We start from the raw sequence: 26,371 nt of genomic DNA, 5'->3' as shown, positions 1-26,371 counted from the left end.
ATCAGTTTAGCATTATTATTCGGTATGTGCTTAAAGGTGTTATCTGTGAGCGACTACTTTTAGTTGTGCCAAGTAATGATGGTACAGGACAGGGACTTTCTGATATATTGGGCATATTCAATTTACTTTTCGGTTCGCAATTACACTTGGTCGCATGAGTCCCAATACCGTAACATCGCAGATTTCTATGCGCTCCCCATCGGTTTGCAAAGGGAAATATGCAATGTTGCGGTACCATATTGTCACTTTACAAGCACAGTCGTGCACCGAAAAGCTAGTTAAATACGCCCCATTGACTGAAACATTACAGCATCTTAAAGTTGATCCCAAATATTTTTTATTTGATAGTACAGATGGAGCTGCAAGCTACCATGGCCAGTATAATGGTTTACAAAGTAAAATTACTGATGTGGCTGATCAGCATGGTCATATATAGTGCTATACCCATTTCTTGAATTTAGTGATAACTGAAAAGATGAAATGTTGTGTGCCTGCAGTTTCTTTATCAAGTTGCTCCAGAATTTAGCAACGTTTGTGAAAACATCATACAAGAGAATGGCTGTATGGATAGAAGTTGTTGGAAAACCTCTAGGACAAGAAAAAATGATATGATTAAAGCTAATTGGTGAGACAAGGTTGTCAGGAAAATCCAATGCAGAAACAACTATATTTGGACGTTTTGATGATGCCGCTGTCAGTACTTATGTAAACCTATTGACATGCTTATCAGTGATACAAGAGTCATAAAAGTTTGATGCAAAAACAAAACAAGAAGACATTTTTTTATTTCAAAGTCTTCTAAGCTTTGAAACAATATTGAAGCATTTAGTTACTTGTAAATATTTGAAACTACACCCCTGTTATCAAGATGTTTACAGACAAGTGGTGTATGGAGTTGAGTAGATTCAGCTACAATAAAGTTGAAGGAACAGACAAGAACATTTGATAACGTCCAACAGAAAGGCATTGGAGTTTGTAAATAGATGTAATGACAAAACTTTACAGTTGAATATGGATGAAAAGCAAACATTGGAAACTGACTCTTTGGAAACATCATTGCCAGTTAAGAAGCAGAGGAAGAAGAAAAGCAGATGAGCTTATAGATGAAGGAAATTCCTCAGATTCTCTAGCTGATTTTCGAGTAAATGTGTTTAAGCTAATAATGGCCCGTATTGTCCAGTCATTAGATTCACGCTTTGTACAACACAAAAATTTGTATAAAGAGTTATCCTGCTTGGACCCAGCAAAGTTTGAAACTATTGAAGAAAAAGGCTTTGAATATGAAGCATTGGAAAGTATTATTAAGCTGTCCCCACAAATCAGCAAAGATCAAGTAATATTGGAATTGTTTTCTTTTGTTTTGAATTTTAATATATTAAAGCTAATGTTTAACTATGGTGAGAATATGGATTCCAATTGCAACAAGTGTAAAATTTGTAGCACTTGCCCATAATGTGTATTAAAATTCTGGCATCCAACAGACTTCATGACAAGGCATATGATAACCTTTATGAAATTAATTAAAGGCTTGTCACAGGTTCCACAAATGATATGCACATTGCAGTCCTGCTCTACAAGAGTACTGCTCAGGCTGGCATACATTAATGTTCTTTATAGTTTTCAACACTGTTCAGCTCTGCTCCAAAGAGCAGAACTTGACAGCGCATGTGTGGAGGGATCACATGATCCATTCCTGTCACACACCGCTCTCTCTGCAACTGTACAGTGCAGGGATGTTTGTGCGCATGCCAGAGGTTTTCAGTCGGCGCATGCGCACTGGAGTGAGAAGAGGACCCCCATGGATCGCAAACTTCTTCGGAAGTGAAGAGGCAATGGTAAGTATGTTTTGTACTTCACAGGAATAGCAGTTTTTTGGAACTGCTGTTACTGTGGAGGTTTTTTAATAAATATGAAAGATAGTTTTCAATCCTTTTCTATGTGAAGAGGATTGAAAACTATCTTTCATATTATCCCATCATTCTTACATATGCCCCATAGTCACTACAGTCCTCTGTAAACTCTCACTACAAGTCTCTATAGATTGATGCATTAACTATACTACTATAGGGGTAATCAGATAAATCCTCAATTGACCAAAATTATTCATCTGCTCTATATATCTATAGACATATCACTGGTCACTCGTAATAATCTTGATATGATCAGAGCCGGATTAACAATAGGGCTAAAGGGGCTACAGCCCAGGGGCCTCGGGCAGCTGGGGGGCCCGCGGGCATTCATCGGGTCGGGGGACCGGCACTGTCTGTCACCTGTTCAAGGAGAATGGCAAGCAGCTAACAGCAAATATTATGCTGTTAGCTGCCTGCTGTCACTGTAGGACTTACACGGCGCGCAGTAATCTCCTTACTAAGGAGATCTTGTGAGAGTGAGAATATGAGTCAGTCTCACTCTTACGAGATCTTCTCAGTAAGGAGATTACTGCGCGGCGCATAAGTGCTGCAGGGAGTGGAACAACGGAAGGAGGTAAGCTCACGGGCGAGGGGGTTTGCTCATGGCTGGGGGTGCCTCATGGGGGGGGCCCTCATACTACCCTTAGCCCGGGGGCCTCCCTTTCCTTAATTCGGCCCTGGATATGATAGATTTCACAAGGTATAGTCAAAGACTAATAATTCACTTAATTCATTCTTCTGTCTGGATTTGAGATTGCTGATCTTATAACTAGTATCCTCCATTTCATTCACATTTTCATATTAAATTACTAGGTGGATCTCTACACAAGCTTTGAAAAAACTACAACTAGTGAAATGCGCATCGCCGTTGTTGCTACGTTATCACAACATCCATTATGCTACTAAATACAATATTCTAGAGATCCTAGGGATATATAGAACAAAAGTCAGATGTAATAAAATGAAAACAAATTTAGTATTCAAGCTTATATAGTAGATTGTTATCTCTTATAAGCAGACCCTCTCTCCTCCTTGTATCAGGCATCTTGCATATTCTGTATAAAGTTATATACTTCATCTAGTATGTCTTATGTATAGTTGATAATTTCTCACCGTTGTTGCATTTACGCTTCTTGAATGTCCTGTAATTTGCTAGGTTATACTGTATGTCTTTGTAATATGCTCTACTTCCCTACTGTATGGTGCTGGGGATCTTTTATTATAAATCAAATAAGTAAGCAATAGTAATATACACTACAATGCATAGCATTTATTATAAATCTGATTTGTCAATACTATAAAGAAAATCCTGATAATATATGTTGCTTAGTAAATGTTTCTCTTTTATTTGGGTGTTGTGACAATCTGCCCCCCGGGCTGGTCCCATAGTGGGTTACCTTGGGCTGGATTACTGGGATGTTGCATTTTTTTCTTTTCCTTTAAAATAGGCTGTTGAGTCGAGTCGTGCCCCATGGGCTAAAATTTGCCAGCCCTTCCCTGCTACAGAACAATGTAACACTTGTGTATATGCACTGAAAGAATAGACAAAAACACATATACATAGTTCCCAAGTGTCCCTAATTTCTGGGAACAGTCCCAGGTTTTAAAGATTTGTCCACGAAAAGTTTTGTTTCTGGAATTGTCCCTGTTCTTCTAAATTTACCAACTGCAAATTACAATCTCTCTTATTCTGCATATTAAATTCAATTCTCACTATCTATTCCTTTTCTCTTGGCTTTATAAGTTAATACTATTGATGTGGAATATTAAAAGTCTAAAAATTAAATGAAGTAAAAGTTCAAAATGTCATCGTGGGAATTCTAATGCACCAAGGTCCATCTTAACTGTACCATTCTTCAGCAAAGTGTTCATGGACATTTCTCTGTAAACAACACATGAACAATACTTTGTATATACCAGATATAAATTGCAAATGCATCATGACAAACAGAAAAGAGATAGTGAGAGATGGTACAACAGTGCCTCCATATGGAGGAGAAGGAAAATACAACTGAAAATATAATATGTATGAGCTTCTTTGTACAGACCAACCTTTTTAAATGTATTGGTATTTCTCAATGCTCTCTTCTTGTAAGAAAAATAAAAATAAAAATGCAAGCATCACGTTTCACTTTCCTACTAGGTCAAATAGTCTCCTGTATGAAAAAATGTTTGGAATATTCTGAGCCATTATCCATTAGCTTGGAAAGACTGAAACAACATCATTGCTGTTCCTAGGGGGACTTGCATAATTGAATAAGGAGTGATAATGTGATGCTCATATCCCATCATGTATTGCCATTATGTCTTAAACACCAGCTGCTTCAGGCCTTACAGCTGATCTGATTTATATAACAACTTGCTTCCACCAATATATTCTAGGCCGCCTAGCGGGCCATTACAGATGTGTGAACACAGCATCTATACATACTTTTTACTCAAAATACAAGTTTTTAATCCCTTTTATATTAATAAAGTTTTGACCTTCACTGAACTCAAGTGACCTCTTTGCCTTTTCTCTTGGGTTTCTAGTATCTGTAGGCACTGGTGGAATTATTGGGATCCTAAATCTGAGGGGTGATTCTTTGTTCAAACAAGGACCATACAAGTCCAGGGAATCCCTACTTAAATCTTTAGATGCCGTTAATCAGTTGTATTCTCATTACCTTTTTGTTTGATGTTGTATATTTTGCCCCATTCCACAGTCACTGGAAAATATACGGCCAACTCTTTGATTATACGTCTAATATTATGCTGATTGTTATCCTCAGTTAAGGGTTTATCCTTCTCCAAGCTACAACCCTCAATGAACTTCTGTATATCAGTATCGAGAGGAAGACAAGCTCTAAACAGCACTCGCCAATCTTTATTAGTAGGTTCATGTGCATTACCTAAATGTCTAATAAATTTCTGACACTTGGCCAAATCTTTTCTAGGATCAGGGAAATCAGACATTATTGCAAATAGTTCCGTCTTAGTCCATGGAGAATACATTGCTACCTGTTTCATGGGAACTACACCATCTCTGTCCGCTTTCCCATTGGGAACTGCTGTTCTGCGGATAGGATATAAGCCTACTAAATCACTCTGTTCTGACCTAGTTGTTGGAATTGCTGTTGCAGTACAATGAATGTCTCCCCCTGTGTTAACCTTTTCATTATTCTCACCACTTTCAGCAGCTGCCCCTGCTGGTGGGACCGTTCCTCTTCTTTGTCCTGAAACATTACTTTTAACATTACTTAAAACACCATACAAGTTACTAGTTACCATTTTTACATTTTTGGTATTGGCTGTACTTCCTGCCCCAACCGAATTTATCGGGGGCGTGTTTGCGCTCAGTTCGCCACGCTTTGCAACGCACACTTCCGGAATGCTTGTTTCCGGTACGCTTACTTCCGCTGAACACGTGTTTTTCCTTACACTCACTTCCGCTGTGCGTTCGCTGCTTTGCCACGTGTTACCTTCCATTTGCCACAATTTTAAACAGTCATCATGTTCAATTCTCGTTTTTGTTGATTTAATCAACCGCACTTTATCTCTAACATTATTTAACACCTCTGAGTCAAGAGTACCTATGTTTGGGAAAGGTTTCACACACTCCCGGGTCATCTTGACCCTTTTGTCGCAGTATGCCGTAGCATACGCACCGTATTTATTATACATAACATATTTTGCCGAACCAACCGGCCATTCATTAGGCAGCACAACATGAACTATCTCTAGCGTTTGCTTCGTATCCATTGTGAAAACAACCTATTTCTCAACGCTACACAAAAAGACTTTTACCTGTTCTCCTTTGAAACAGAACTTACTAGAGATTTTTTTTTATTCATGGACGTTTTCAACAGGCACGTCCCCTTAAGATATCAATGCCCTTCCTAGTTTGAGTACTTTACCACTGTCAGCACCAGATATCAATCAAGAATATCAGTGGTTGCAGCGTATTTCCTCCCACATCTCCCAAGTCGCAATCACAGCTGCACTAAATCAACCATGCGGTCCGATCGCACGGCTTACGGATACTAACTATCGGTAAGCTTTGCGATTAATATTTGGGAATGTGGCGAAAACCTGTTATTTTCGCTTCGAGTATGCCATGCATACTCTGTGGTGTCTCTTTATCACCTGCTCTTATTAGAACAGAACACCACTCACACAAAGGTTTCTTTATATCCTGCTCAGCCCTAGAACAGAACCTTTGTTGTCAGGTCACCTTTTTTTAACATGCCCCGTCAGACACACCTGAACTACAGCGCTATGAATTTTTAAATAGTACCACACTGCCCTCCCAATACTCAATCACGGCCTTGCCATGCGGTCGATTTGCACAGCTCAATGATTCATTATGCGGACCACAGATAACACCGCAATGCTCTGTCCCTTCCAGCAAACAATACCCTTTATCAGTGAATGTCGTGATTAGTATTGGGTGCACGTGCGAAAACCTATAGTTGCCTATTAGTTACCAGTATATTTTTGCCTTTATGTATTTATTCACATACACACACATAACCTTTGTTTTCTGTACAGAAAATAACTTTCCCAAACAATGGCACTATCTTTTCAGAGACTTTACCAAGTGCTTACAGTATGCATATAACAACTATCAAAACTATTGTTCAACCACGTGGCAAATCTACCGGAAGTTCGCGTACGCACAGCAGGAACTACACATACGCACAGCAATGCAATACACTTTAAAACACAAAACGACAATAAAAAGAAACATTTTCTTTCTTGTCCCTAGATTCTAATTAGCGTTCCTTCAGTCTATGCAACAACGGACATTCGGTTTCGCAACACACAGTGAACCACAGGTATTAGACGCATTACGTTCTTTCCTGCTTTATACGACGCGTCCGTCAATCCACCCTTTGTTGAGGAACCGAATATCGTAAGCGTTGCATACCTGCCGGTAACGTAACTCCTAACTCACGAGCCCCCATATTATTAAAGTAATTCTATCGTTTTAAAATAAGCATTGCCCAATCAATTGTATGTGTGTCCAAAGCACATGGTGGTTTATTTTAGCAGATGTAAATAGTCAACAATTCAATACATTATTATATCATGATAAAGTACAGTACAGCACAGCCAATACCAAAAGATAAGTACATACCAAATGCAATCGCTTGCGCACGCTGCGCACCCACCGGACCCGATGGACAATATTCTGTATATAATATTGTGTCAGAGTTGACTGAGGCCCCAGTGAGATGCAGCTAATATATATACAGTCAGTGTTTCATTGTGAACAAAAGAGATGACGTAGATTGTTTCTATAGGTCCAGACGTTGGGTGGGTCCAGGCCAGACAGGTAATAGGTTGATTCAATCTAAGGAATCCAAAGGTGGGGGTCTTCTCTCCAGGGGGTCTGCTCCTTTTCATAGCCAGTATCATACAAAGGTTTTACTCTCTAATATCAATAACTAAAGTATGCAATGTGCAATCCCTTCGCCGACTGCACCGGACAGCTGCTGATGATTAGGGCTTCAATATGATATCAGGCATGACACCTTTCCTATTACCTAAACCTTTAATACCACTACAATGTACATATAATCAACATATATATATATATATATATATATATATATATCTCTCTCTCTCTCTCTCTCTCTATATATATATATATATATATATATATATATATATATAGACTAATAATTACTTTAATACTATCTGCTCCTGAATTACAGTGTAACAGAACAAATATGAAATTATATAAATAACTAACTGTTGTAATGCGAGTGTGTGCGTGCGTATTTTACCGTGCGAACGCACCACGTCACGTAACACGTGGCGTACGCTTCACAATACGCACGGCAAACCAATATTAAACCAATATACTTTCGTTCATCCAATTATACGACTTTGACACTATCAGTGTATTTCTGGACTGTAGGAGGAAATTGGAGAACCCAGCGGTAACTCCAGGAAACACCGGGAGAACATACAACTCCACACATATAGGATGCTGTATAATGCAGTCAGGGCCTGATTAAGGGTTCTGGCCGCCCTAGGCTAATACGGCCGCAGCGCCCCCCCTTCCTCCGAATATATTTAGGTGTATAGGAACACTCCTGAATATGAATGTTTAGGTGTATTCTCCAGCATTCAAATTTAGACAGATTGTGCCATTGTCTCTTACCTGTTCTTGCTCTTCTCTCTTGCAACTTTGTTATCATCTCGCTGGCTTCTGGAAAGTTGGCGTCCTGTTTTGAAAATGCAAAAATGTATTATAATGCAAACCCTGAATGATTAGGCCCTTTGGTTAAAACAAAACACTCCATTATGGCCAGCTAAAAGTACCCCATTGGACAGGCATATATAAGCAATATCTGAATATTTGTTGTCAATCAAATACAAACCTCTACCAGCCCCATCTCACTAATATTTAGTATTCTAGCGATTGCTGAGACCACCCATGTGACCACCACACAATCATGAGATTCTGCCCCCCAAAGCTGCTCTATTTTTTAAATACCCCCTGCAGCCATTTTCCTTAACCACAACCCCCCCCCACAGCCATTTTCCTTAACCCCTGCTGCAGCCATTTTCTTTACCTCCCACCCTGCATCCATCCCCCTTGCAGCTATTTTCCTTACCTCCACTCTGTAGCTATCCCCCCGTCACATCAAAACTCCCCCAGTCACATATATCAGCCCCCCTCCTCTGCCCTCCTTCATACATATCAACCTCTCTCCCTCCCTATAGATTTTCATGGCAGCCCCCCCCTCCCACCCTATAGATTTGCATGACAGTCCCCCTCTCCCTCCCTATACATATGCGTGACAGTCCCCCCTCTCCCTCCCTATAGATATGCAGGGTAGTCCCCCCCTCCCTATAGATATGCAGTGTAGTTCCCCCCCTCCCTATAGATATGCAGGGTAGTTCCCCCCTTCCCTATAGATATGCAGGGTAGTCCCCCCCTTCCTATAGATATGCAGGGGAGTTCCCCCCCCCTATAGATATGCAGGGCAGTTCCCCCCTCCCTATAGATATTCAGAGCAGTTCCCCCCCTCCCTATAGATATGCAGGGCAGTTCTCCCCCTCCCTATAGATATTCAGGGCAGTTCCCCCCCCTCCCTTAAGATATTCAGGGCAGTTCCCCCTCTCCCTATAGATATGCAGGGCAGTTCCCCCCCTCCCTATAGATATGCAGGGCAGTTCCCCCCCTCCCTATAGATATGCAGGGCAGTTCCCCCCCTCCCTATAGATATGCAGAGCAGTTCCCCCCCCTCCCTATAGATATGCAGGGCAGTCCCCCCCCCTCCCTATAGATATGCAGGGCAGTTCCCCCCCCTTCCCTATAGATATGCAGGGCAGTCCCCCCCCCTATAGATATGCAGGGCAGTTCCCCCCCCCCTCCCTATAGATATGCAGGGCAGTTCCCCCCCCTATAGATATGCAGGGCAGTTCCCCCCCTCCCTATAGATATGCAGGGCAGTTCCCCCCCTCCCTATAGATATGCAGGGCAGTTCCCCCCCTATAGATATGCAGGGCAGTTCCCCCCCTCCCTATAGATATGCAGGGCAGTTCCCCCCCCTCCCTATAGATATGCAGGGCAGTTCCCCCCTCCCTATAGATATGCAGGGCAGTTCCCCCCCTCCCTATAGATATGCAGGGCAGTTCCCCCCCCTCCCTATAGATATGCAGGGCAGTTCCCCCCCCCTCCCTATAGATATGCAGGGCAGTTCCCCCCCCTCCCTATAGATATGCAGGGCAGTCCCCCCCCCTCCCTATAGATATGCAGGGCAGTTCCCCCCCTCCCTATAGATATGCAGGGCAGTTCCCCCCCCTCCCTATAGATATGCAGGGCAGTCCCCCCCCTATAGATATGCAGGGCAGTTCCCCCCCCTCCCTATAGATATGCAGGGCAGTTCCCCCCCTATAGATATGCAGGGCAGTCCCCCCCCCTCCCTATAGATATGCAGGGCAGTTCCCCCCCTCCCTATAGATATGCAGGGCAGTTCCCCCCCTATAGATATGCAGGGCAGTTCCCCCCCTCCCTATAGATATGCAGGGCAGTTCCCCCCCCCTCCCTATAGATATGCAGGGCAGTTCCCCCCCTCCCTATAGATATGCAGGGCAGTTCCCCCCCTCCCTATAGATATGCAGGGCAGTTCCCCCCCCCTCCCTATAGATATGCAGGGCAGTTCCCCCCCCCTCCCTATAGATATGCAGGGCAGTTCCCCCCCTCCCTATAGATATGCAGGGCAGTCCCCCCCCCCTCCCTATAGATATGCAGGGCAGTTCCCCCCCCCTCCCTATAGATATGCAGGGCAGTTCCCCCCCCCCTCCCTATAGATATGCAGGGCAGTTCCCACCCCCTCCCTATAGATATGCAGGGCAGTTCACCCCTTCACTTGCCTGTAGTTGTGCCAGCGTCGCTCCTCTCCTCAGATCAGCAGATAGGAAGTGAAGACATCCTGCTCCCTGTCTGCTGCACAGCAACCAGGCAGCCTGGTGATTGGCTGTGTGTTGCTAACCACTGACCACCAATGCTTTTGATCGTCGAGCCCTCCACCCCCCCCCCCCCCCGCGGCGACCCCCCCCCCCCCCCGCAGCGACCCCCCGTGGTGACCCCCCCTCACTTATCCTGAAAAAAAAAATGAAAAAAAAGAATGAAAAAAATAAATAAATACCCGCAGCGCCGCGCCCCCCGGGACCCAGCGCCCCAGGCTGCAGCCTGGTCAGCCTAGTGGTTGATCAGGCCCTGAATGCAGTATAGTCTAGTGAGTAGTGAATATTGCAGCACAGAAAGCCTGTTTGGTCAGCCTGTGGCTTCTAATTTACTGTGGTGCTATGTGACCTAGCATCCTTGTTATAGCATTGGCTTTACCTTTCTTGGTAAGTCTGCACTGCAATTACTTTTGGTACGGACCAGACTATGTGCTTCTCTGATTAAAGGCACCTATGGATTGATGGGGTGTTGGGCCAAAAATAAGGCAGTCACAATCTTCAAAAGAAAAAAAGTACAGGTGGTGCTACAGTGCTGTAATTGCAAGTATAATACACTGTCCAAATTACAGAAAAACAAAAAGTTCAGAAAGTGAGCATCCAAGGAAAAGAAACCTTATTATTTCAAAAGTGGCCAGAAGAGGGCAGTCTCACCATTTGAGCTAACATGCCTGTTTTGAAAGTACAGTATCCATCACTGTCAGGACAAAAAAAAGTAACGTAATGAGCAACTCATTAAGCACAGTTGTTTCAACACTCTGTGCTTGTAGCCAGGTTTCTGTGACTTATGAGATAACATGTAGCATCATCATCAACATTTATTTATATAGCACCAGCAAATTCCATAGCGCTTTACAATTGGGAACAAACATTAATAAAACAATACTGGGTAATACATACAGACAGAGAGGTAAGAGGGCCCTGCTCACAAGCTTACAATCTATGGGACAATGGGAGTTTGACACACAAGGGCATGTGCTACAACATATTGCACATTGGACCCGCTAAAATGCAAAGGTAAAAAGTATTGAGTGGGCTGTGTGATCAGTCACACAGCAATGTTGGTCAGAGGGTTGTTGTCTTGTGTTAGCTGTGTAGAGGGTGATAATTGGGTAACCTAGGGAGATTAAGATGCTGGTTGAGGAATATCATAAGCTTGTCTGAAGAGGTGGGTTTTCAGTAGAGATGGTCACTGACCCCCCATGTTTTGGTTCTGTATTCGGTTTTGGATCTGAATTACCTTCGTGTTTTGGTTTTGGTTTTGGTTTTGCAAAACCGCCCTTGCGTGTTTTGGTTTTGGTTTTGTTTTGTTGTGTTTTGCTATTTTCTGCTATTTTTGGTCTAAAATAACCTAATTTAGTGCTCCACCAGTTTCTTAGATAAGTGAGGTAATTCTAAAGCTAATAAATTATGAAAAAAACAGTTTAATCCCTGGTAGGCCGTCCTTAATTCGAACACTTGTCTGCAAATTATACAGACAAACCTGGTTGTCTACCTCCTCCCAGGGCCATCTTAACAACATTATGGGCCCCCGGGCAACGCAGTGCATCGGGGCCCCTAGATATAGATATAGATATATAGATATATACAGATATAGATATAGATATATAGAGATAGATGTACTTGCTCAGTGACCCTTGAAGGGTTTTTTTGCAGGTTTTTTCTTTTGCAGGATTATTTATTCTCATTAAGAGCCGTGCCTATGGGGCCCCCTTGCCCGTGGGGCCCCCGGTCAGCTGCCCATCGTGCTCAATGGAAAAGATGGCCCTGCCTCCTTCATCCTTGATTATTGGCAATGTAGCCATCGTCTTTGGGTGTATATTACACCCTACACTTGTAGTTGAATATTAAAAAAAGCAGCCTGCACAGACTGTGGAACTAGAAAGCAAAATTAAATGTACCACGGTAGTTTGGTGGCTATCTATGCCCCCCCCTCCGCCCTCCACTTGTAGTTGAATATAAAAAAAGCAGCCTGCACAGACTGTGGAACTAAAAAGTAAAATTAAATGGACCACGGTAGTTTTGTGGCTATCTATGCCCCCCCTCCCCCGCCGTCCACTTGTAGTTGAATATAAAAAAAGCAGCCTGCACAGACTGTGGAACTAGAAAGTAAAATTAAATGGACCACGGTAGTTTGGTGGCTATGCCACCCCCCCCGCCCTCCACTTGTAGTTGAATATAAAAAAAGCAGCCTGCGCAGACTGTGGAACTAGAAATTCGAATATACAAAGAAATGGACAAAGGCAGTTTGGTATCTGTCTGCATCAGACCCCTCCCCCCCCATCCACGTGTAGTAAAATAGAAAAAAAAGCAGTCTGCATAGACTGTAGAGCTAGAAATTCGAATATACAAAGAAATGGACAAAGGCAGTTTGGTATCTGTCTGCATCAGACCCCCCCCCCATCCCTTTGTAGTAAAATAGAAAAAAAAGCAGCCTGCATAGACTGTAGAACTAGATATTCGAATATACAAAGAAATTGAGAAACGCAATTTGGTATCTGTCTGCATCATAATCATCAACATCCTCATTAGCGCCCTGGTGACCTCCAAAAATCTCCCCCTCATCCTCTTCTATTTCCAAAGTGGCATCCTCAATTTGTGTATCAGCGGCTACACTCGGGCTGTTCAGGTACACATCAGGAGAACTGCTGAAAGGGCCCTTCTTTATGGGTACATTAACAGAATGCTCACAATTAGACATCCCACTGTTGGATGGACTCTCCACAGGGATTGGTGTCATTTGTGAATCAGAGCAAACATTATCCTCTAATGCCTTACTGTTATCTTGCAGCTCGGCTTTGACGCATAACAGTAGTTTTGCACCAATTGTCGGCTCGGTAACTTTTTGGGATCTGCCACTAATAGGCAAAGGTGAAGGCCTCATTCTCTCTTTGCCACTGCGTGTGTAGAATGGCATGTTGGCAATTTTTTTTTTATCGACACTTAACTTTTGCTGAGTAACACTTCTTTTTCGCTTCAACACAGTAAATTTTCTTTGGGTCTTTGTTTTTTGGACTGATTTCGAAACACTGTGTAGTTTGACATCGCCTTGCCCAGATGACGTACTGGGAACACTAACATCAGGACTGGTGACAGAACCTAGTTGCTCATTCTGATCATATATGGACTGCTTTGAATCCATTCTGAGCGCAAAGCACTTGTAGTGGTAAAAATTATTTGGTAGACACTGCTGACAGATATGACTTTTGACAGCCAGAAATATTTATGCACATTTATGGGGGACACCCCAAAAGCACTGGGAGTGCTAAAAATTATTTGGTAGATACTGCTGACAGATATGACTTTTGACAGCCAGAAATATTTATGCACAATTATGGGGGACACCCCAAAAGCACTGGGGAGTGCTAAAAATTATTTGGTAGATACTGCTGACAGATATGACTTTTGACAGCCAGAAATATTTATGCACAATTATGGGGACACCCCAAAAGCACTGGGGAGTGCCAAATAATAAAAAAATAAAATAAACCTCTATCCTCCTCTCTTCTCTAGCGATTTTTGTTATAGCAATTGGAATAAGAATATTGTATTCTCTGTCCCTGCTCTAATCAGCCTGTGACTACACCCTGCTCTCTCCCTCTGTCAAATGGCGATGGATTGCTGTGGAGGTGTGTATTTATAATCTTGAAGTATCGCGAGAACCGAGCCACGAGATCCGACAACGTCACGATGACGTTCGGCCTCGATTTGGATTCAGAGCGGGCGGGAGAGTACCGAGCTACTCGGCTCGGTACTCGGATACTCAAAGTTCGGGTGGGTTCGGTTCTCGGGGAACCGGACCCGCCGATCTCTAGTTTTCAGAGACCGCTTGAAGATTTGAAGAGTAAAGGAAAGTCTTATTGTGCGAGGGAGGGAATTCCACAAAGTTGGTGCAGCTCAAAAAAAGTTCTGTAACCGGGAATGGGAGGATGTGATGAGAGTGGAAGAGAGACGCAGATCTTGTGCAGAATGGAGGTCTCGAGTTGGGAGATATTTTGAGACAAGTGAGGAGATGTATGTTAGTGCAATTTTTTTGACAGCCTTGTATGTTAATAGAAGAATTTTGTATTGGATTCGTTGAAAAACAGGCAACCAATGTAGAGACTGACAGAGTGGCTCAGCAGAGGAAGAACCATTTGCAAGGAAAATCAGGAAAATTCATACAAGTCTTTTTCAAGGCAAATTTGCCTTGAAAAAGACTTTTATGAAGTCGAAACGCGTTGGCTATTATTATATCTGAAGCAAGATTGTATGCTGGAAAGAGGACGCGGATACAAGAGACATTCATTCACTATTTGTGATATGCCTGTTCCACGCAACTTTCTGGTATGAGTACATCTATTATCATGTTTGGATATTGATTTTAAGTTGCAGATTTCTGTGCAGTCTGCTTTTATGTTTTTATGTTGACTTAGGACAGATGAGCAGTCCTTGCATCATTTAATAAAATGTAATACACTAGATCTACCTGTTCTACTGTTTTGGGTACACGGTCTGAACTGAATGGATATTGAAGGATCGATTTGTATAAAGAACAATAGATATGAAGGCTTGAATATTTCATCAATCTTGTAAGCATATACCCTTAGGAGGCAAGAGTGTGAAGATCACGGGTGATATGTAGGAATTTCAGTAATGCACAAGGTGTAAGAGATGGATAACAGACTTATGTCCTCTTAACTTAACAGTAGTACACTATGCTATGAATGTATTTCCTACAGTTTCAACTTGATCAACAGTTCTAAGTACTGAACATTTGTGAAGACTATTGAAGATATTGCATTTCACCCTAATGTATGAAGGGGGCGCCTGATGTATGTACATTTCTTGTTTTGTATATGATAGTTTCCATAGAGAAGGTTGTGGTTCTTCTCTCTATATATACACTTACTAGGCTGCTAACCTTAGTAGAGCACCTACACAGGTCAATCTTATAGATTTAAGGTTAAAAATCCTAACGGTATGAACTTCAAAAGATGTGAACGTGAGTGATGGGACATTTGATAGAACTGGGAACATGCACTGTGGGGAGAGAAGTAGTCCAACCCCACCTCATTGTCTGCCTCCAGGTCTGGGGGTGTGGGTGAGATGGAGGCCACCATGTGATAGAGCTGCAGGTGAGGCAGTGTCTGATTGCATGAGCCATGTTTCTGTTATTGCCAGAAGGTTGCGTTTGTTTGAGAGGAAGAGATCATGTATGGAGGTAAGTTTATTACAAACAGAGCGTGCATTCCAAAGAGCACATTTAAAGGATTTTGGAAGAGAGGGGAGACAGGTGATGCGTTTGAGGTGAGAAAACTGCATTGTATAACTTGCTTCCAGCGCAAGCAGTAAGTCAGCAAAATCACGTTAAAGTCATATATGAACCACAAATACTCAGGGCCTATTTATTATAGCTTTTTTTTTTCATTGAAGTTGGGGTACCAATGCATATATACGTAATGCGCACATTTATTAACAGTGCATCTGTTTGCATTTTTTTCCGAAATACAGACCAGTTCCATAGATGTCTGTGGGGACTGCTATTTAAAAAGAATGAAAAGCCGTATGTGTAATATTTCAGCTCTGCTCTATGGGGAGAGCATTGTGGTAGAGGAATCTTCGGATCCCTCACTGCATCTTACCTGCTGCCCCCTCCAGTCACTATCACAAAGGTGGTCACTTTGCAATAGTGACCATAGAGGAAATAGGAGACCGGTCTTCGTAGGAACAGCAGTTTTTTGTGACTGCCGTTCCTGTTGAAGATTTTTAATAAATACACACGATAAGGATTGAATGGGATTGTGTTAAAAATGCGCTCTTTAATAAATATCCCCTACAATGAGAAATGCTTCACCTCAAAGTCCTGCTTGCTATCACTTTTACTATCACTCCATTATGGTCAACTTTCCATTCTCCTAAAAATATTGCTGAATTTATTTATGTTAAATAATCTTTTTATTGAAGATGTTTAATATTTACATAATGTAAACAATAAAGGAATATTACAATCAGCAATAAGCATTCAAGACAACAGGAGAATCATTGTACTTATAATAAATATTATAGTGCAATAATCCTTGTTTATGCTTGCAATTACAATAAAATAAAGTGTATTTAAAGAATCATACTGAACCCGTTGTGGTTGTCTTTAAACATTAGAAGGCACTATTCATGCCAAGTACACCAATAGCCAGGCTGTACACCTTCATGTAAAATATTCAGAGGAGCAGGTCAAATGCATATAGAAACTGGAGGATCTTGTAGGAATACGCAAGTTTCATACTAAAAAGATTTGGTGAAAGCTTCTTCAAATTTGTTCTTTTAAAAGGACAGTTTTTGAGTGTGTTTCTCTTTCTGGAGCAGGGCCTGATTACAGGTCCAGGCTAGGTTAATGTGCTTGTAGCACCCACTTACTTCCATGCCAGGCTTAGGCGGTAGGTAGACATGAACTTGTCCTTTAATTAAAAGCCCAGGTTTTTACCCTTCCCCGTTCCTCCCAGTAGTGTTTATGTTTCTGTATTTTCGAAACTCGGGTTCACTTGGCTTTTTAAAACACAATCAACACCACTCATTTTGTTTTCATTAAAATTAGAACTGTATGGCAGAATGGAGCATGGTTGAGCGGTACTGAGGGTGAAGATGTGAAAGTTGTCACCATTACACCTGACCATCCTTGTCTCCCCTACTCATTTATCCTCAACCACCCACCCAAGGATGACTCCTGGGGGTACATTTATCAAACAAAGATAGAGAGTTGCGCAGAGTCACCAATTCAAAATGTAATAAATGGTATAGAATAACAGACAGTAAAAACCCAAATAATGGGTGTATTGTACACACGTAGAAAATCTGTATGTTGGATATATGCCTAAAAAAGGTTCAGAATTAACACAGATAAAAATACAAATACAGATCAGCATACATAAATTGATATTAGGACAATGTCACCTCGGTTATTAATACAGGTAAATATATGCACTAGGTCTCAATAATGAAAAAAAGGGAATATGCATAAATCCCCAACTCAAGAGCAAAGGGACATCAAAATTGATCCAGGTGCCTTGTTAGGCAAAAAAATAATAACTACAGTGTCTCGTATAAATTGCTCATCAAGATATAAATGTGCCAGCAAAAGAGTCTTTATATATGTAGATCCCTAAGGATTTGTATATGCATCTACTGCAGTGAGTAAAGTATATAATCCTAACAAGGCACCTGGATCAATTTTGATGTCCCTTTGCTCTTGAGTTGGGGATTTATGCATATTCCCTTTTTTTCATTATTGAGACCTAGTGCATATATTTACCTGTATTAATAACCGAGGTGACATTGTCCTAATATCAATTTATGCATGCTGATCTGTATTTGTATTTTTATCTGTGTTAATTCTGAACCTTTTTTAGGCATATATCCAACATACAGATTTTTTACGTGTGTACAATACACCCATTATTTGGGTTTTTACTGTCTGTTATTCTATACCATTTATTACATTTTGAATATTTATAGAGGCTTAACACTGCCTCTTTTTGAGTTTGCTGCATTCGATCCTGAGGCTTAATATACATAGGTACACACGGTATACATTAGCGCCAGAGATCTGAGTGTTTTTCTGGTATACATTTATCAAACTGCAGATTTGAAAACGTGGAGATGTTGCCTATGTCAACCAATCAGATTCTAGCTGTCATTTATATAGTACATTCTACAAAACAACAGCTAGAATATGATTGGTTGCTATAGGCAACATCTCCACTTTTTCAAAATCGCAGCTTGATAAATGTACCCACTAGTCTTCAGCCTTTAGCATGGGAATATTTCAAAATTAAAATTCTACTACATTTTTCTTTTATTTATTTATTTTTCCTATGGGGAACAACTGTTTATTTGTATTTTAAAATGACTTTCAGTTTACACGTCTCCCTGTCACAATTTGCACCCCCAAAAATATTGCACCCCCAAAAGATTTGCTCTCAAAGCTGCAGCATAGACAGCCTATTGGATAATCGGGCCCTGTTCTGGAGGGATGCTCCAACCAATCCACTTTCATGATAGAGAATTGTTTATCCTTAGACAATACCAAATTGGTGGTGGAGCTCTGGATCCACATGTGAAGAATACACATTTTTCCCTCCATTGAAGGTTCTCATGTTCTGTGGAAAGACTACCAAGATTGCCCATTCAGATCCACAAGCTCGGTATTTATTATTATTATTTAATTCTTTATAAGGCACCACAGATTGCACAGCGCCAGATACAGAAGCAAGTAACAAATAGATGAGGTAATACACATAAGTGGCACAGATGTGTGTGAGTAATGCTGTGGGGACGCACACAGAGTGCAGCAACAGACATGACAGGACCTACAATTGAGACAGACAGTAGACAGATGTGAGACAATAGGTAAGGAGGACCCTTCCCATGAGAGCTTACATTCTAGAGGGAGGGGTGGTGAGACCCAACTAGAATGAACAATCCCCGTTTTGTGCCTGTAGTGTGGCAAAAGATATCCCCTATGAAAGATATCAAGGAACATTTCCACATAGGTGGCTGCAAGAAGTAATTTAATTTTAATTGTCCAAAGTTTTAAGTGAAGTGTTGACCTCCAAATCAGGAAAATGTATGAGCCATTGAGTAAAACTAGTCTTAGGCTGGGTACATACTACAGGTTTTTCACTCGATTATCGTGCCACTCACATGATAAACGACCATTCGGCCCAATATCACATTAGTGTGTACGCTCCAACGATGAACGATTGTCGTTCCAAAGCACATTGTAGCGTTTGTTTTGATTTTATAAATGGACTAAAAATCTCGTTCAACGATGGAACGATGTCGTTATAAATTCTGCAGTGTGTATTCACTCACAATCAGATCTGCATGGAGTTTACAGGGTCACAATCTTTTCAGTCGATGGTTCTGACAGATGAAGAGCACAGATCTGAAGGTACATAAATTGGCATGCTGATTGGGACTTTCAGTCATAGGTAAATTCATTAATGATATCGCATTGGGAGAAAATTTCTGTAGTGTGTACTCATCATCATCTATTTATAAAGTGCCACAAATTCCGTAGCTCTGTACAGAGAACTCACTCACATCAGTCTCTGCCCCATTGGAGCTTACAGTCTAAATACCCTAACATACACACAGACACACACACACACACACACACCCCAACATAGAGAGAGACTAGGGTCAATTTTGTTACCAGTCAATTAACCTACTAGTATGTTTTTGGAGTGTGGGAGGAAACCGGTGCACCTGGAGAAAACCCACGCTAACACGGGTGTGGTATCAATTTTCAGCACTGACAATGCCGATAGAAATGACAGCGACAAACAAAAATCAACTTACCATGTAACAGACATCCAGGATTTCTGGCTGCTTTAATGACCTCCAAATTTAAACAGCGACTTTTCCAAATGTCTGCAGTCAGGAATGACGTCACTTGTCATAGACCCCAGTTAACACTGCACTTTTAAAGCGGCAATGTTGGGACCCACTGCCTGTATAATGTAATCCAGGCAGTGGGTCTCAACATTACCGCTTTAAAAGCGCCATTTTCACTGGGTCCATGACAAGTGACATAATTTCTGACTGTAGACAATAAGGAAAAGTCCTCTGCTTCCCAAGAAACAAAGGAATGAGCTGCCATGTCCTGTTGGAACTCTGGGTTCCAGAACAAAATAAAAATGTATGGACTTATATGGGTTTAGTGGGTACTTGTGTCCTTGGATATGCCAAGTTTTCCTAACAGACATTAAGAGGCAGTGTCGGACTGGGGCATGAAGGGCCCACCGGGGAATGCAACACTAGGGGCCCACCAAAGGGGGTGTGGTCAGCCATCATAGAGGCGTAACCAAACACTAGAGGGGGAGTGGTCAGTCCACGAAAGACAGCTAGCACCTTAGTGTAGTGAAACTACAAGCCCCAGCATGCTTTGCCAATATATAGCAGCTTATTGCTGTAAGGATATGCTGGGACTTGTAGTTTCACAACACCTGGAGTACCACAAGTTAGCCAAGCCTGCACTAGACTCAGAACATTTGACAGACTGTCCTACCTGTTGTTGTCACTTTTACCACCTGTGGTTGCTGGTTTCTTTAGTTGCGGCTTATCTGGATCCAGGAATGTTGAGGGCCCTATTTGGAAAAAATAATGGGTACATTTAGAAATGCCAACCATCCCTGCCATTAAATCAACAGCACCCACATTCAATTATAGACCCAAACCACCTCAGCATTAAAGGTCCCATCACCCCCTCCCTATAGTGTTCTCTGTGCAGCCCCCCCTCACTAGAGTTTAGTATAGTCAGCCCCCCTATAGTTTAGTATAGATAGGCAGCCCCCCTATGCCACATAGTAGTGCCCCCAAAACAATGCTATGCCACACGGTAGTGCCCACAATGTTACGCCACGCAAGTGTCCCCGATTCATATTATGCCTGCAATAGTCCTCTCAATTCACACACATTATATATATATATATATTGAGAACAGATGTAATGAAAGACCCCATATACTTTTTACGATGAGCGCTACCTTAGTACTTTCTGGTAAAAATAAAAAGAAGGTGAAGAGGGTGATGCTGCCACTATTCCCAGGGGGTAGAGTATCCTGACAGTACTCAAAAAAATGAAAATTTACAGGGTTTTATGGGATGGGCGCAAATCAGGGGAAAAGTGGGACACACAAGGATACAAACATACGCACCTATTTGGACTGTAATGTGTATCTAATACTGGGTGTGTGTAATGATCAACAAAGCTAAATTAATATCAAAACCAATACTAATAAAATTGTAATCCAATGTTATCAAGATAAAAAACTGTAATACATAAATGATTTTTTAGCACAAACAATATAAACAACTGGTTAAAGTATACTTACCCAAAAGTTGTCTGATGCAGCCTCTCTGATCTTCTCCCTTCATCGGCGCGGGAACATCAGCTGACAGGGTGAGTGGGCGGGTCACATGATCGCAGCTGCGATCGCATGTGAAAGGTGAAAGATGACTGGCTGTCAGTGACAGCCAGTCATCCGCAGCAGCGGGGACGCCGGAGAGGAATGCGAGCACCCTGGTGTGAACAACGGGCCTCCAGGTAAGCCCCGCCCACATTTAAAAGGGGGTGTGGCCGTAAGGTAGCCGGGCCTACCGGTAATTTTACCGGTAGTCCTGTGGGCCAGTCCGACGCTGTTAAGAGGGGATTATCTTAAATATGCATTGGAACCTCTTGATCATGAAAATGAAGATACGCTAAAAGATTTATCTTTGGGGGAAGATGTTTGCGTAAGTGCTTTTAGTCTTGAAGTTAGTGTCTCAATAGACTATATTTGGAAAGTTAATGCGAGTCTGGTCCAGTCACACAGAATAGCTACTGTAGCACAAATTGCTGAAAACGTTAATGCTGGCTATGATAGCTAGGTGTCAGAACACACAGTGCATCGCAGCTTGCTGAGTGTGGGCTGTGTAGCTGCAGACCAGTCAGAGTGCCCATGCTGACCCCTGTCCACCACCGAAAGCGCTTACAATGGGCATGTGAGTGCCAGAACTAGACAATGTAGCAATGGAAGAATGGAAAATCTTGGGTCCTGGCATTCATGTGCATGTTATTTTGACATGTGCCACCTACCTAAACATTGTTGCAGACCAAGTACACCCCTTTATGGTAATGGTATTCCCTGATGGGAGTGGCCTCTTTCAGCAGCATAATGCTCTCTGCCACACTGGAGAAATTGTTCAGGAGTGGTTTGAGGAACCTGACAAAGAGGTCAAGATATTGATTTGGCCTCTAAATTCCCCAGATCTTAATCCAATCGAGAATCAGTGGGCTGTGCTGGAAAAACAAGTCTGAGCCATTGACGGGTTCCACATGTCATTTAGAAAGACAATCCTAGTATGTTGTTAATTATTAGGGAGGTTGAAGACTTGTTGCAGAAATTTTTAATTAAAACTATAAAATCTGCCCCAAAATCTCTATTTTCCAAAACAGTATAAAACCACAAAACAGTATCAAAGGACTAGTGAACATCTCAACTCAAAAGCATATTGGGCGAGTTTGGTTTATCTGAGGAAGCCACTACCGAGGCTATAGCTGCACATATGCCCCTGACCACATGAGGTCCGTGTGCAAAACCCAACTGATGCTCAGTCAATAAGATGGGAAGTATGTTGTGAGGCCTTCTTGCCATCAATTTTGATAATATAATCTACACTCAGTCAGGTAATTGAGAGATAAGAGGATTTCAACAATGGATCTTCACCCTATCCTTAAAGTTGTATAAGCCTGATTAAAATTTGGATATGAATGGTGCAATTTATGTATACGATAAAGTTCCAATAGTATAGGAGTCATTTTAAATTGTAGTCCTTTTTGATCACCTGAATAACCTGGGGCCAGGGGAGTTGTGTAACTGTAAATCCAAAATAGTGACTGTGATTCCCTGTACGATGATGTCCTTTTCAAATGTGTCTTTCCGAGCTGTGTTCAAGCTAGACAGAAGTGGCAGTATATAGCTCCTTATAGTAAGTATGGAAAGATTCAGCAATTTCTGTTGATTTGATTAAAGGGAGCTGAATTTATTTTTGTTTTAATCATGAGTGACGGTGTCTTTAGGGCATGTGTCACTGTATATTTGAATTGTTCTAGTACTTAGGCTGAAATCCACTTTACCATATAAAATGTGCATACGTTCAATATTTGTCCCATCGCAAGCATAGAAGTATCCCTGATTTACACCACGTCTAAAGAAGAGTAAGATACAAGTTATTTTAAAGAAGAGAAAAATGCTCTGTTGATCTCTACTAAATAGAGAGGATCCATCTAAATGTACCTTAATCACCCCTGAATCTCATTTAACTAATTAAGTCACACAAACACACACATTGTTTTACAGGTGGGTATACAATTCTGGGCATTCATGCACCTATACTGCAATCAGTAAGGAATGCCCTGATCCAACCCAACCAACTCTGTCCAACAGAAGATGTTACATTGTGTACCCTAAAGATACCACCATTTTCATGTACAAAATTCATGCACATTGCAGAAAATCTGGCAAATTTACACTTTTATAAATGACTATTGCTGTTTGTTAAAATTTCAACACAGTGTCTGCTCCCAACTATGTAGCCTCCCCTTCCCCCTTCTCTTTTTTCTGTACCACCCCACCCTCCTACTCATACCCTAAACACCTTTAATAAAAATCTTTGAGGTTAAAATATCTACACAACGTGAAAACATCTTAAGAGGTCCAACTAGTGAGCTGGACAGAATAGCTGTGTGAATACACTTTAATTCATTTGAAAGGTTTCAGCTGATACCAATAATTCTTGTTTAAAAAGCACCAAAAACATTCTCTGCTCTTGGTGAAAATGCAAATAGTGAATAGAGATATGTACATACAAAGCTTACTAATACTATCCCTACTAATTCTACCACCACTATCAATAATATTACCTGGAGCAAATATCTAGGGAACATTGTACATTTGGTATTGTTCTAGTGTGTCATAATGTAATAATTAAAGTCACTCGTTAGCAATATAACACATATAAACTATGTACACTCCAGATGAGGTGAGCAATTCATAACTTTAATTCATAACTTTGGTACACAGAGAGAAGCTGTGAGATGAAAGGAATGCTACAAGTAATACTTATTTAGTAAAGTAGTAAAGTACTGTCACAAGGAGTGACAGTGATGCAATAAATATATAAACACAGTGGATTTACTTTGTAGACTATGTAAACACCCCCTGCCTGCTTAATTAGAAGATGGTACACTCTATATGAGTTTTGAAGCCTCCGATTTTCCTAATCAGACAAACTAGATACCGACTAACCTTTCCCATGTTTTTGGAAATTTTATATTACAAATCAAATACATTGGCCACTTAGAAAAGCGTATTAAATCCACAACAAATCCCCCTCTGTGGCTCTGTGCTCCTTACTGTCCCTGGCTGTGTCCCGACTGAATGTGATGCAGCTCTGGAGGTGACAGAGCTGTCAGGTCGGACTCAAGGTACACATGGCCGCGTGTGAATGGAGACACTTCAGATAAGTGAGACACGTGCTGGGCAGATGGCTCGGGGAGAGGAGCCTTCATATGTCCCGTTTGCTCCTTTTGCTGCAACACCGACAGGATTGTATCTTCTGTCAATTTAAGGTCATTTGTAAAAGAACAATTTCGAGTCAAACTTGACGCGCTAGTAGGTTAGAGCCATTGGCATGATTAGAATATTGGTAAATATAAATGCATAACATTGTGTAGCTACTATGGTGCACATTAATAACTTTGAATCATGTAGCAATATGTACATTTGTCTAACACCATTGGCAAAGTGGAAGATAGTATTATATATTGTTTCATATATATATATATATATATATATATATATACACATATATATATATATATATATATATATTCTGATAATTATATTTTTTTACGCCTAGTGTCCACGCTGTGCACAGTGTAGGAATAGAGAAAAATTTCATTATAGTTCTCCAATGTCTCTATTTTAAGAAAGACTAAGTACAACATCTGTATATTGGATGCAATTTTTTGATATGCTAGCAACTAGGATGTCTGCAGCTGTTGTTGAACTACAAGTCCAAGCATACCTGCATCTGCTCTAGTGTGTAAAGTACAGTAAGCTTTGCTAATAACGTCTGTTAAAATTGCAACATAATAATATAATCATTATGTCTAACTGATAGGTCGTTGGGCTATCTGTAATGTACACTATATGAACAAAAGTATTCGGATGCTGGACCATTACACCAACAGGGACTGTAATGACATTGTATACATGTCACATATGAATACATATACTTTAATATGGAGTTGGTCGACTTTTTGCAGTGATAACAGCTCCCACTCTTCTTGGAAGGCTTTCCACAAGATATTGGAGTGTTTCTTTGGAAATTTGTGCCCATTCATTCTGTAGAGCATTTATGAGGTCAGGCACTGATGTTGGACGAAAAAGGTCTGGCTCGCAATCTCCGTTCCAGGCCATCCCAAAGGTGTGTGATGGGGTTGAGGTCAGGTGTCTGTGCGGGCCAGTTAAGTTCTTCCACACCGAACTCATCAAACCATGTCTTTGTAGTCCTTGCTTTGTGCACTGGGGTACAGTCATGTTGGAATAGAAAAGGGCCTTCTCCATACTGTTGCCACAAAGTTGGAAGCATAGCATTGTCCAAAATGACTTGGTATGCTGAAGCATTAATATTGCCCTTCACTGGAGATAAGGGGCATAGCCCAAACCCTGAAAAACAGCCCCATACCATTATCCTTCCTCCACCAAATTTCACAGCATAATGCAGTCAGGCAGGTAACGTTCTCCCGGTACTCGCCAAACTCAGACTCACCCATCTGACTGCCAAACAGAGAAGCGTGATTCGTCACTCCACAGAACACAATTCCACTGCTCCACAGTCCAGTGTCAGTGTGCTTTACAACACTCCATCCGACACTTGGCATTGGTCTTGGTGATGTGAGGCTTGCATGCAGTGGCTCGGCCATGGAAACCCATTCCATTAATCTCCCACTACACAGTTTCTGTGCTTACATTAATGCCAGTGGAAGTTCAGAACTCTTCAGGTATGGAATCAGCAACTTTTCCAAATGTCTACATTTGGCAACTTTTGCGCATCATGCGCCTTAGCATTCGTTGACCCTGCTCTGTGATTTTACGTGGTCTTCCGCTTCATGGCTGAATTACTGTTGTTCCTAATTGCTTCCACTTTCTAATAATATCACTGAAAGTTGACCATGGATTATCCAGCAGTGATGAAATTTCACAAACCGTCTTATTGCAAAGGTGGCATCTTATCACAGTACCATGTTTGAAGTCACTGAGCTCTTCATAACGATCCATTTTATATCACAAATGTTGGCAAATGGAGACTGCATGGCTAGGTGCTTGAATATACACCTCTGGCAATGGGTCTGATTGAAACACCTCAATTCAATAATTAACAGGTGTGGCTAAATACTTTTGTCCATATAGT

This window comes from Mixophyes fleayi, chromosome 3 (assembly GCF_038048845.1).
Source record: "Mixophyes fleayi isolate aMixFle1 chromosome 3, aMixFle1.hap1, whole genome shotgun sequence".
Taxonomy (NCBI): Eukaryota; Metazoa; Chordata; class Amphibia; order Anura; family Limnodynastidae; genus Mixophyes; species Mixophyes fleayi.
This window is presented reverse-complemented; position numbering follows the sequence as displayed.